The 11,505-nt window shown below is 44.6% G+C and overlaps 1 pseudogene; it reads left to right on the top strand.

Annotated features, from left to right (window-relative positions):
• The first annotated feature begins 2,080 nt into the window (after window positions 1-2,080).
• On the top strand, window positions 2,081-10,891 carry LOC137870837 (echinoderm microtubule-associated protein-like 1; annotated as a pseudogene).
• Window positions 10,892-11,505: the final 614 nt, after the last annotated feature.

Here is an 11,505-nt window from a genome sequence, read left to right as displayed (position 1 = left end):
GTTCTCACTGCGCGAGGTCAACAGGAAGTCTGTTAAGTTCCTCCAGCATGCCGCTGTTGTGCTGCAGGATGTCCACAGGAGGTCAGTAGTGAGGCAGCGTGCACAGGTCAGAGTCAAACCCTCTGTGACCTTGTCATTCACGCCATAAAGCGCATCGTCTTTTAATCTAAACGCAGCAGGAGACGGGCTTCAACCTTGTCCTCTGCCTCTCCCATGTCCTCCCTCCGCTCATGTCCTCAGTCAGAGTCATTATCTGTCTTTGGCCTTTATCCCTGTTCAGGCCTCAGGGCATTAGGAATGTCCAGCACACACACACACACACACACACACACACACACACACACAGGTCCTTGGTGTCTGTTACACAGGGACAACACTTTTACCTCTCAGGTGTGCCGGTCTGCTGTAAGACTATTGGCTGCTTGGTGGAGTTTTAAGTTTTTTTTTTTTGTTTTTTTTTCAAGGTTTTTAAGTCGAGAGATCGATAAGCAGACAGAAAGATGAATAGAGGACTTTATTAACTCTAATTGCAGTCTTATAGCAATCAAGTAACACATGAATCACGATGCTCAACGAGGAGAAAATATAGAATACAAATATACTAGAAACTACAACCCATGCTCTATACTAAAATTTCCCGTTGGTGCAAATTTGGAAATAACAATTATACATACAGTGAGTGAAGAATGTAGACATACAGGTATTTAATATACAGGAATGTATGTGATATACATTAAGTATACAAAGAGATGAATAGTTATATCTTAAAGAATAACAATAATGAATTCTATCACTTCGTTTTATTTCATACCACGTTTTAATTTCTTGTTTATGTTATTTCCTGTTTATACAAACGATGCTTTTAATTCTTTCATATTTTCTTCCCAAACTGGACCACATATTTTGTCCTGTGATTGCTATATTAATACTAATCCACTTTTAGATACAGTACTTGTAATTCTGTGATGTTCAACAGCACAAACATGTAAAGTGACTGTTTCTCTTACGTTCACACGTGAACACACAGAGAAATGAATACAGACTAAACAGGAAGTATGACTGGGCGAGAAGACGAAAGAAATGTGGGGAATGAAGAGAAGTGAGAAAGGTGAAACCCCGCTTCTGTTTTTAATAAAGTTAACATGACCCATTGACATTCGATCCTTGTCAACAATGCTTTACGTTATCTTTTAATAGACTGTAACATCTGGAAGAAGAAATCTAGGGCAAAGCAGTTTTGTTTTGTTTACATTCTTGGGGACGGAGGACTTCCTGTATGTGGCCAGGAAGCTTTCACAGATCAGCAAAGAGAAGCGTCTGCTGAGCAAAAAAAAAAAAATCAATCCAGTGACTGCAAAATAGACAGAAAGTCAGCTTACACCGGGGGGGGGGGGGACCCTGAGACCCTGAGACAATCGCCTAACTGGCTTTTCATCTGCTCCTGTTGTCTTTCTCGGTTGGTCTAATTACCACGTCCGGCTTATTGTCCTCTTGATGACTGTAATTAATCAAGTTCTGCTCCCTAATCTCAGAATCCCATCATCCTTACAGCGCACCAGGGCCGGCCACACCGGATGGCAGCCTGATGTAAGCTCTTTTTGGGAGCCTAATTGTGCGCTTGCCTGCAACTTTGCGTGCAACAGCAAATTGCATGGTCCCACCCTGCTGTGTGTGTGTGTGTGTGTGTGTGTGTGTGTGTGTGTGTGTGTGTGTGCGTGTGCGTGTGCGTGTGTTTTCTCAGCACACAGGTCTTTTATTGTTCCTCATTGTTTCTGTAGCTGTGTGTTTGCAGACGGGACTTATGCAGTTCCAGTAAGTTATTTTTGGGGTCTTTTATGCAAAGATGTTTCCCCCGTGTGAGGCCTCCCGGACCCCTGTCTACACTCTCACACTCACATACTCTCTCATATAGCCTTGTCCTCCCCGTGAGCTTCAGATGGCTTACCAGGTCCTTAATCTGTAGTCTGAGTGACATCACCCTCTCCCTGCACCCTGCACACACTCCTCCCAGGACAGCGAGAGGGGGGGGGGGGGTGGCCACTGGTGGTTTAGAGAAGGTGAGCCCGGCAGTGAAGCGTAATAAGAGAATTAGCAGGAGCACGAAGGATCACATGGCAGCGGGCATGGAGGAGGGAGACGCACACATGGAGGAGCTGGTGGACCAGGGCCTGGGGATGGAGGAGACGGCCACCGGCCTGCTGAGGAGGCCCCTCGCTGAAGGAGAGCTACCACAGCGACTCCCTGCTGGCGCCCGACACTGACTTCATGACAGGTAGCTGATGGGCCAGTTTCATGTAAATGACCCCCCCCCCCAAAAAAAAGAAAAAGTTCTCCTTTAGCTCTCGTGGTGCGTAGCTATGCAGACAGTTTCACCTCCACCCCCCAACGCAACGGAGATGAATGCAGACCGGTTTGATTTTGTTTGTGGCTGTAAACTATGAGGAGCAAGCGATCAAACAGAGCTGAGGGGTTCTGGATGAATGAAGAGCATCTTTACCTGTAATCAAGAAGTATAAACTTCCTGCAATCTACCACAAAACAGGTTTCCGCTCCTGTGTGAGTTTGCACAGGTTTGAAACGGATTTTGTTCTTCTAATTTGCGACCAGAAAACAATAAAAAAAAGACACAAAATAAATTAAATCAGCTCCTTTAATTATGTTTATCTGAAGGATTTTAAAATGAACAACTAAAGGGACGGTTCTTTTGTGTGCTTTAACAGGTGTCTAAAAAAAGAATTAATATGAGATTTAATCAACTTGTTGCCCCCTACGGACTTTCACTTAACCTGCACAAATCTTTTGAACGTCCCGCATACCTGTCCGATGCATCACACAGTCAAACTGTAGGTGTTGTGGAATGCGTTTCAGCTAAAGAGATTCAGGGAAAAGCCCCGTCCCCTCGGGTACATTAGCATCAGTGGACTAATATGAGAAGGATTGCCTGTGTGTGTGTGTGTGTGTGTGTGTGTGTGTGTGTGTCAGCATGCAGGGTGCTGCTGATATGAACAGACAGATGCTGTTCCTTCATTCAAGAAACACCATCTGCGAGCAGAGATTAAAACACTCCGCTGCGTCTCTATGCCTTCATGCATTTTCATTTTGCTAACATGTATTGCAGGCGTATGAATTCGGAAAACTGTTTGCGCTCTGCTGGCTGTGTGCACACGTGTGAATGTGTGTGTGTGTGTGTGTGTGTGTGTGTGTGTGTGTCAGAGGTGCAGAGATAGACTTGATGTTTGTTTATGTGTGTTTAGATTTGCATGAAAGGCGTCCAGGGAGGCTGCCTGTTCTTTGTGTAGCTGAGTAAGTGCAGAGATTGAGCTTTGGGCTGCTAATTCCCTTTTACAGCGCTGGGATTATGTGCTATTCTAATCCCAATCCCATATGGGGTGTGTGTGGAGGTGGCACGAGGATGTTGTCACGGCCGGGACAAGAGGACGAACAGAAAATCACAGGCCTACACAGAGTCACAACTCTCCGCGAGGGACGGATTACCGCAGGACGCGTGCTCCGATGATTATACTGGAAGCGTTCGCCCACAGCAGATCATCTCCGTTAGGAGGAACATCTCTGATATCTTCCCAAGAACTGAGATTTATATTGTGTAACGTGCATCTACAGCAGGCTGGCAGTCTGAGGCTTCATAGACACTCAACTGAAAACTTTACGAGCGTCACAGCATCATGCAGTTATTTGTCAGACTCCACATCACAAGAACTCAAGTCCCCCTTCATCATCACCGCCATGTTCCAAATGGGATCATTTCAACTGATTTTAAACCGCATTTTATTGCACTATTCATTATATAAACATAGATTTAATAGTGGATGTTAAAATGTTTTTATGGTTGAACTTTCACTGTTTATGTCTGTTACTTAAAGGAACGGTGTGAAGCATTTAGAGGGCTCTATTGACAGAAATGGAATACCCTATTAATACGTTTCCTTTAGTGTATAATCACCTTAGAATGAGTTGTTGGTATCTACATACGGAGCCGGTCACCATGTTTCTACAGTAGCCCAGAAGGGACAAAACAAACACCGGCCTGTCGTGTTTTTCACGCCGGCCACCGTAGTTTCAGATGGTTGCAATCTGCAAACTCACCACTAGATGCCACCAACTCCTACACACTGCGCCTTCACGCCGTCACGCTAATGCAGCTCGGAGTGGGTCGGGTTCTGGACGTTTCAATTAGTCATTACTTTTTTGCAGCAGCAGCCATTTTGACAGAGCAGGGTGAACACAGGTGTAGTTGATCTAATTGATTATGTCACAGCCATTCCAGTGAGCCAGCATGCGCAATACCAGGGGCCATGATTAATGCTATTGATTGCACCTGCGGTCAAACTGAAACGACTGAACAGAGCCTACGTCGACCTTTACTTTAATTTATTTTTTCAGCCATTTATCTTTTCACAACAGTTCATCCATTACTTTCAGTGAACTATCTCTGTCTAGTCGATCTGCCGGTAAATAGTACATCATTGTATATAACTGCCCCTCATAGCTGATTCCTTGGTGTTCACTCTGAAACTAAAGCATCGTTTTTCTTTTATACATCGCCTGGGACCTCTGTAACTCCCTGAGATGAACGAGATGTTTACTACACAGGTTTATTACTGCTGTTTCCTCGCCGTGCCTCCATCTCTCATAGCGGACGTGGGGCTTATGTGTGGGGGCGGGGTCACAGAGGCTCAGTCTGAGGGATTATCGTTGTAGTCTGCACACCCACACACATACACACACATATACACACACACACACACACACACACACACACACACACACACATGTACAGACAATTTAGGCTGAATTGGACGACTGCTGAGTTTGTAAGCATCTCAACCCCCACCCCCACCCCCCACCTTTTATATAAGCACACACACCCTGAGCAAAAGAGCTTTAGACGTTGTCATACTCATCAAGCGACCCACCGAGGGACCGTGAGAGGATCACAACACACACACACACACACACACACACACACACACACCGTAGACACTGTCACGCTGCTCGGATGCTGACAAACACGGGACCGGCTGCTCCGTGAGTGTGTTTGTGACACAAGTGGAGCAACAGAGATGAGATCTTAGCGGACAACCAGCCAGTGGATCAGAATCAGATGGAGGGAGAGCCGGCCTGTCTGACTGGAGCCGGAGGAGGAAAGAGGAGCGAGAGGCTGTGCTCGCGAGAGGAGAGGAAGAGGAGGAAGACGTCCGGCGTGGTGGAGGAGGAGGGCCCAACCGGCCAGCAGAGGCCCCCTGACCGCTCATCAGAGTCCAGTGTCTCCCACGGTATCCAACCTCTGAACTATTACAGCGTTAACATGCCAAGTAGAGACTGATGGAAGGAGAAGTTGAAAGTGTGTTTACGATGTCCTTTGTTTACACGCTGCTGTGGCGGTGTGTGGATGATCTGTCGTGCCCAGCTGTGCTGCGACCTCATTAGCTTGATTTTTTTTTTTTTTTTACCACATAAGCATAAAGAGGGGATGTTAAAGAGCTTATTGCGTCATTGATTGTGTTTACATGTCTGTGCCAAGAGAGATGAAGCCTTAAAGGAGCATTTACGCTAGAATTACATAAGTGAATGATGCAGATAATGCTTTGGCTTCAGGTTTTGGCAAAAAAATGTGGATGTGGAAGTACTTTTGCTATGTTTTAATGTCTTCACCAGTACTTCTCTTAGTGGACTGGAGGATTGTTTTTATTCGTTCTCAAGATTTTCTTTTAACAAACGGTTGCAGGGTTTCAGTCTGAGTGAATATTCATTGTTTTCTTGGCACCTTTCTCTGAGTGTGTGTGTGTGTGTGTGTGTGTGTGTGTGTGTGTGTGTGTGTGTGTGTGTGTGTGTGTGTGGTTATATTTGTCAACCCTCAGTCGGTTAACAAAGTCTCACTGACTGTTGCTCTGGGAGTTTCTTTGTTTTGCTCCGTGAAATTCTGCATATTTAAACATGTAGACACGGTTCTGGTGCTTACACATGTTCAACGGATGCCTCAGGTTTCCTCTGCTCATTTTAATGGAGGTTAAGCATGTCATCAGTTATATAATGTTGGTGAAAAGCATAAAAAAAAATGAACAACATCATTTGTTTCCTGGCATGAACCTGTCTCCTCTCCCCATCCATCTATCCATCTATCATCTATCCATCTATCATCTATCCATCTATCATCTATCCATCTATCCATCTATCATCCATCCATCCATCTATCCATCCATCCATCTATCCATCTATCATCCATCCATCCATCTATCAGATGACCGCAGCTCTGCGGCCAGCGGCCTGGACGTGGGCGACCGGCTCACCTACCTGGAGCAGAGGATGCAGATGCAGGAAGATGAAATCCAGCTGTTGAAGATGGCTCTGGCCGACGTCCTCAAGAGGCTCAACATCTCTGAGGAGCACCAGGCGGCCGCTGCCAGTAATAGCAGGAGATCATCGGGCGCTAAAGGTGAGCGAGGATTATTATTATTTCTCTTATCCACATGTCAGTTTGAACAGCTCTCGTCATGTAGACCTGTACTGTAGCTCAGAGGCATTTATTTCTTTTATGGATTGTTGATGCCGTGCTTCACTAAGAAAGTAACTAAACCAGTTTTGATCATTGCTACAGGAGTCTCACTGAGAGCGATATTATTGGGCAAAATCTTTATATGTGAGGAGCTGAAACTGAGGAATATTTAGCATTTTTACTTGAAAAGTGACTGAATTGTTCGACTAATGGCTCCAGTCCGAATACTTTTATTTACATTGTGTTTAGTTTGTAATGAAAGATGATCTACTCATATAAAGTATAACAGAATCAGCTCTATAAATGTATTGTCAGTCTCACTGTAGTCCATCATGTTTCTGTAACTACTCATATTCAGAAGCTGAAAACATGGAAAAATCCTAATCATTCACAAACAGAAAGTCCACTCTTTACACAAACACACATACACACACTTACCCCTCTCTCTCTCTCTCTGTGTGTGTGTGTGTGTGTGTGTGTGTGTGTGTGTGTGTGTGTGTGTCCACAGCCAGGCCGGTGTCTCTTGCTCTGCCCTCCAGACCGCCCATGCTGACCTCCAGCGCCGCCTCTCTGAAGAAGAGCTCCACGCTGCCCTCCAGCTCCACAGCCAGGAACTACAGTCCAACACCGCCGCGCAGGTAAAACACTGCTGCTGCTGCTGCTGCTGCTGCTGCTGGTGGTGGTGGTCAGTCTGCAGACTGGACATGATCCCATCAGACAGTCTAAGACCCACATGCAATATACAAGATAGATTTTTAGATAGATTTGTAATAAACACACAAAACACCCAACAACAGCGGCGTTCCTTTCATCTCAGAGTGGGCCGACACACACACACACACACACACACACACACACAGCACACAGCAGCTCACAATGAGGCTTCGGCCTCATATCGCGAGCTTCAGCTCTCATTATCTAATGTGCAAAAGCAATCAGCAGATGCCCTCCATTGTCCAAGAAACACCACATGATTTATTCCAAACGCTCGCCTTTATTTCAAAGCAATGAAGCAGCGAACCATTCTCTGCTCTTCCTCTCTATTACCTTTTCAAATGATGCTGCCGTGAGATATTAGTCAGAGAGCTTGATGGGTCTCTCTCTGCGGGGCCGTAATGGGCCGCTGCCGTATCTGGAGTATGCTGGTATAATTGCACAGAGAGAGGTAAATCTCCGTTCACTTAAGGCTGTCCGTTCAGTATGAAGTGAGAAGCATCATCGTCGCCATCATTATCACCGTCGCCGTCGGCAGCAGTGGGTTTTCTTTCCACACTCGTCTCTTAATGTCCACTTGCTTTTCTCTCTCTGTGTCTTGTTCTCATCCGCCAATGGTCTGTTTTCATTCATTGTCTTTTGAATGCATGTATTTAATAAAACGTATTCAGAAACCCACTGACTACCATGTCTGCAGGCATTTCAGTTCACAGAAATACAGCTCCAAGGAAATGTGTTCATGTTGATGCGTGAGACCATTTCACCATCTGACATGTTGCCTCTGTTTAAATACAAAGTGTGATGGAGAACTGTTGAACACAGAGCGTGCGCTGTGAGGAACTGAGCGGAAAATGATTTATATCAATGTGCTTCCCAGCTGCTTCAGGCTCAATAACTACTTCCCCCTCCACACTGTAATATTCCTGTCAAGTACCTTCAAATTAAAGTTACAGTGAGGAACTTTCAACTGGTTATGAAACGGTCTCAATAAATGACCTACGTAAGTAAACCAGACCATCAGCGAGATGATTGGCTATTTATTTATAGTTATTCTTAATGCTCGTGGTCGGTGCCACTGGATCGGATTCCGTAGTAGCTTCAATAATACATAATCATTTTAATTTCATCAGCAACTGAATAGAATATGTTGCGAATCATTTCAATTTAACGTTAATACTTAATGTTTAAAATGTATTTCATACATTTTTATTGCAGTGAAATATTTAGCAAATCTTTCTGACTGTATTTGATTTGAAATCCTCTCTTGAAAGTTACAGAAGATAAATTAAAACATTTAGTGTCAAATGTCCGAGGCTTCTCGTCTGAACGTCTGTTTCTTGGATCACGTAACCTCACTGGATGGACGGTTCAGGTTTGAGTGATTAGTTTCACATTTCAGCAACTTGATTTTTTTTTAACTGTACATGAATTTTAAGATCTGAAAATGTGAGAATTATAATTCAAATATGAATAAAATGCTGAGCGAACCACCTTTATTCCCATCAATCATCCCGTTGCATCCTGTGACCTCATATCTACATTTCTTCACTTTATTGCCTGAAGTCACTGAGTTGTATTCTGGGTAAACGGTGTGGCTCATTTACTGTAATATGAGGATACAAATGTGAAAAGGTCCATGACCTCACAGTGCTTCTTCATTTCCCTTCCAGTGGTGTGAGGAGCCCATCAGGTAGTGTGAAGGACAGTCCATGCAAGACCACTAAGCGACCCACCTCTGCAGCCTCCACCTGCAGGAAGCCTCCGGAAAGGTGAGAAGACAAACGCCTTTTCATCCCTTTGTCTTTCTTTAGATAGATAGATAGATAGATAGATAGATAGATAGATAGATAGATAGATAGATAGATAGATAGTAACTTTGTTGATCCCGCGAGGGGAAATTATTTAGTTGCAAGCAGCAACTCAATATGATATTTTCATATTTATCACCACTTTGTGTCAGTGTAAATTTCACATTGTTTTTCCACGTACACTTCTTGCAAGCCAGGTTATATATATATATATATATATATATACATTTCCACTGATTTTGAGGTGACCCAGTTACTATGGTCTTGAAAACAACTCAGAACACAGAGAAGCTTTCTCAAAGCCAGTAGAAAGGATGTTTAACTGTTAAGTCAACCTGAAACGGATCTCTCTCTCTCTCTCTCTCTCTCTCTCTCTCTCTCTCTCTCTCTCTCTCTCTCTCTCTCTCTCTCTCTGATTTTAACAGCAGCAAGCCCAAGGAGGCTACCATTAGTGTAGGTAAGTGAGCACTCTCTCTCTGTCTCTCTCTCTCTCTGCTTCCCGGCAGTTGTCTTTTTCTTCCAGTCTGTATCTGGCAGCGTTCAGTTCATAAGAATGTGAAACAGCTGCTGAGTGAGCCTCTTTTAAAAAAAAAAAAAAAAAGAGAGAGATAAGTGATTTAGCAAAAGACTGACATGATGGTGGTATTTGTTTGCTGCGTGTTAGTGACCTCTCTGTTTGTGTGTCGTTTGTCTGCAGGGACGAGACAGGTGACGCACTGCAAAGGTAGGATTCATACTGAACAATATGGAGAGAAGTTGAGAGCATTTTGTACGAGCTGTTATTTTATCTTCCACTTTTCTTCGTCACATCTCACCATGACGTGTGTGCCTCCCCTCACCCCTTTGCACCCTTACTTTTTTGACCTCACCTCTTCCTGTAAAATCCGCCCCACCTGACCTCCGACCTCCGTTCTAACCCTTTCCTTCCCCCTCTCTCTTTTCACTCACCCTGCTCCTCGCCTCATTTCACCACTTCACTTAGTGACTATGCAGATCTATCTGAGCCCCCTCACAAGAAAGACTGGGTCTTCTGAGGTCGACAAATCCGGGTCCACGGTGCCTGCCGACGGCGGGCCCGCGGCCGGGCTTAACCGCCCTCAGGCGAAGGGGGGCGGCAAGCCGGAGGCCAAGAAGACGACGACCCCGTCCTTCACCTTAAACCTGCAGAAAACCACGACCAGCCAGAGCGCACCGCAGGACACGTCCAGCTACAAGAGCCCCCTCAAATCGCCCAGCCAGTACTTTCAGATTTGCTACTGAGGCGGAGGTAGATTTGGTACAAAATGTGTCCCTGTTATCCAGTTTACTGACCGCAAACAAATTACTAAAAAGCCTCAGTCAACCACTCGAACAGAAGCTGCGAATAATGACTCTCTACCAATGTTGAAAAAAACAAGAAATTTGGTTTTTAAATTGCTGTAATGGCATGATTTCCCTCTGTTGTGCATCCTGATTTTGTTGCTTTTTTTTTTGGTTATGTGTGACATTAGCATTTTGAAACACAAACAAGAACTGTCGATACAGCGCTTTATGGCATGATTGTATATTTCAAGGGTTTAATGCATCTTTAGCCTCCTCTGAATCCTCAGTAGTCTTAGATCCTTTTCTCACAGGATGCTAGTACCTACGTATTGTTTCACTGAAAGACTGTGTTTACTGTAAACGCTCTCTCTCTCTCTCTCTCTCTCTCTCTCTCTGTCTTTCTGTTGAAGTTGGTAAGGCGAGGATGTGTAGTTCTCTTTGAGCACCGACTGTGTTTGATGTCAGTGAGTGTGCTGTGATGTTTCTAGCTGTTTTGTAGTTGATGTTCCACTTTAAGCGTAACTAACATACGGTGTGTACCGGAATCATTCTAGTTCAGGACAAACAATAAAAAAAAAGAAGAAGCTGTGATACTAAGGGGATGACTTTTCCTTGTGTTAGTGTGTGAGTGTGTGCAGGGGGTTTGGGGGTTATGAGTGGCTGCTGCCTAATTGACCCGACTGACTGAAGAGTACTTTATATTCCGGCAGGGATCCTGTTACACTGTGCGCAGCACTTTCCTGTCATGGTTTAGTTCAATCAGCCACTTGGAAGAGCAAGAAAAGTGCAGTCGCCCTCAGTCGGACGTCGCAGTCGTTCTCTGACGACGGGGGGAAAACGGCCGTTCACACAGTCACTGCGGGGGAATAACTGGCCACTGAACATCTTTGATGAGCAGGAAATTGCTGAAAATCACACGCCGTGACCTTTTCAGTTGCGTAAACAGTGAAAGGGAGACTTGTGGAAAATGTTTGAGCCGTGCCATTGCGCAACATTTTTTCCACTCCCACTGCGAAAACAGTTTGGGCCATTACTTAATAATAAGAGTTCCCTAATCCAAAAGAATTTTTTGAGTGATTTTGTTTTTGCTAAAAGATGCGACTCGTCTGCTCCTCTCTTCTGTAAACGTTTCCATTTTTAATGTGAACATATACCAGACTTGTGTTT

This window comes from Cebidichthys violaceus, unplaced genomic scaffold, assembly GCF_023349555.1.
Source record: "Cebidichthys violaceus isolate CVI_PGR_0920_01 unplaced genomic scaffold, fCebVio1.0.p SCAF_14, whole genome shotgun sequence".
In the NCBI taxonomy this organism is placed as follows: domain Eukaryota; kingdom Metazoa; phylum Chordata; class Actinopteri; order Perciformes; family Stichaeidae; genus Cebidichthys; species Cebidichthys violaceus.
This window is presented reverse-complemented; position numbering and strand designations above follow the sequence as displayed.